Source organism: Penaeus monodon, chromosome 13, assembly GCF_015228065.2.
Source record: "Penaeus monodon isolate SGIC_2016 chromosome 13, NSTDA_Pmon_1, whole genome shotgun sequence".
Taxonomy (NCBI): domain Eukaryota; kingdom Metazoa; phylum Arthropoda; class Malacostraca; order Decapoda; family Penaeidae; genus Penaeus; species Penaeus monodon.
Window position 1 is genome coordinate 38,756,311 of NC_051398.1, and position 2,500 is coordinate 38,758,810.

The window sequence follows — 2,500 nt, forward strand, 5'->3', positions numbered from 1 at the left end:
AATCATTATTTCATTATTATCAATAGGATAACTCTTGTGATTACTGTAAACACGATGATTATCATTACTGTTATCATTATTTATCTATTATAATAAATATGTTTACTATTGTTATAATCATTATCAATGTTGTTTTTATAATTATTATCATTATCAATATTATTGTCATTATTATCAATTTATTATTATTATTGCTAATAATACTATTATCATTAAGATCATTATTATAATCATTATTTCATTATCATCAATCATTATCAATATCATTACTATTATTAGGATTATTCTTATGATTACTGTAATTACCATCATTATCATTATAGTATCATAGGTAGTAAAATTAATTTTATCATTATTATTACCATTATCATAATTGTCATTGTCATTATTATTATTATTAATATTATTATTATCATCATTGTCTTCACCATATTCACCATAATTATTTTCATTATTTTTATCATTGTTCTTACTATTATTCTTATAGTTATTGTCATTAGTAGTGGTGATGGTAGACGAAGAGGAGATACCGAGTAAGGAAAGAAGAATAACTAGCAATAACAAAAATAAAAGGGAGGAACAGAAGGAAAACGTAGAAAGAGAAAGAAAAGAAAGGGGAAAATAAGATGAGAAGAACGAAATGTGGAACAAGAAAGCTTGATAAGCGTTCGTGTCAGTTGCCTTTCTATTCTTAAGAATTCCCAAAAGTTTTGGGTTTCAACACAACACCAAAAAGACGTTACATTATAAGCTTGAATTGCATAAAATAATTTTCTATATCTTATACAGTATATGAATTATCACATATACAGTACATGAAATGTGTTTTATAAAGTACACACTGTATATCCATCCATCCATACATACATCCATACATACATACATACATATACACACACACACACACACACACACACACACACACACACACACACATATATATATATATATATATATATATATATATATATATATATATATATAACTAGTATTTTTCCTCCCAACTTGGAGTCATTTATAAACTCGTTACAAACATGACTGGGGAATTTCCTCGAGTTGATTGAGTCCTAAGAAAGCAAGCAATTATATAGTAGAAATTGTGTATACACGAATACACGTCTGCATATTCATAGACATCACATACTTTCGAATTTCCATTTTCTATTCAAAATCATAGCTAAACCGTTTATATTATCGGGAGCTCTCCTCTTACTATTCAAAATCACAACTAAAAATGTTTCAAGTATATATTATTGGAAGTCACATTTACTATTCGAAATCACAATTAAGACCGTTTAAAGTTTTGGAAGCCTTAATACTCAAAATAACAAAATTAGTTTAAAATATTATCGGATACTTACGATTCAAAAGCACAACTCGAAGTTTTTATTATTGGAAACCACATTTAGTATTCATAATCATAATTAAACCCATCGAGTTTTATTGGGAACTTCACTCACTGTTCAAATCCGCAAATAAGAAATATTCAAAACGTTACTGGAAACCCCACTTAATGTTCACACTCACAACTAAACCTTTTGTAGTTTTAATGGATATCCCTCTTATTATTCAAATCCAAAAGTAAAGACCATTCACAATCTTATTGGAAACCCCTATTTACTGTTCCAATCCACAAGTAAAAAACACTTATAACATTAACTGAAACCTCACTTACATCAGTATTTCCTTCCTCACAACTAAAACCGTTTGCAGCATTTCCATAACCAGGCAAAGATCCAAAGGCCATTGAGCTCTCTTGCAAGCTCACATTGCCAGGAGGAGCGAGCGCCGAGGCAAAACGGACTTTCGCGCAGCAATCTTGAGATAATTGGGTCAACAGCGGATCGCCAAGAATCCCATCTGGAGGGCCCCTCAGCCCCGACACCTCAGCAAGACTGATAACCGCGCTGTAAATACGTCAGGGTATCGAAGACCTCGTTCTACCCCGTGACCTCTGTGCTTCGTCTCGCTCGTTCGCTTGTTCGTGAAACAGTGGCCGAATTTTGTTTGAAATAGAGCCCTTATTCGCACTCTGAAGTTTTTTCTTATTTATCCCTCAATTTAAAAAATATATATATTATTACTTTTATCATAACCATCGCCATATTCATCGTTATCATTTTGATTACCTTTATTCTTTATTATCATTCTTATTACTACTGTTATCATAATAATTATCATTAGTAGTGGTAGTGGCAGAAGAAAAATAGGGAGGAGGAAGAAACAGGGAAAGAACAAGAAGAAAAAGGAAAAGGAGACGCAGCAGGAAAATGAAGAAAGGAAAAAATAAGACGAACGGACTGTGGACCAAGAAAGCATAATACGCGTTCATGCCAGTTGCCTTTCTATTCTTAAGAATTCCCTAAAGTTTTTGGTTTCAACGCAACACTAAATAAACGTTACTTTTGCCTTTTTTTCGCTCACTCGCTCTCTTAATGACCCTTTTCTTTTTACTCCTTATTTACCCATCAATTTCCCGTTATTCATTCCCTAACCTCCC

At 31.7% G+C, this 2,500-nt stretch overlaps 1 long non-coding RNA gene across 4 annotated transcripts in view; it reads left to right on the top strand.

Annotated features, from left to right (window-relative positions):
- Positions 1–2,019, top strand: part of LOC119580312 — a 51,779-nt gene extending 49,760 nt beyond the window's left edge. For all 4 annotated transcript variants that reach the window (XR_005229360.1, XR_005229358.1, XR_005229359.1 and 1 more), the window contains one exon: positions 1,714–2,019. This is a non-coding gene — a long non-coding RNA (uncharacterized LOC119580312). The remainder of the gene's footprint in view (positions 1–1,713) is intronic.
- Positions 2,020–2,500: the final 481 nt, after the last annotated feature.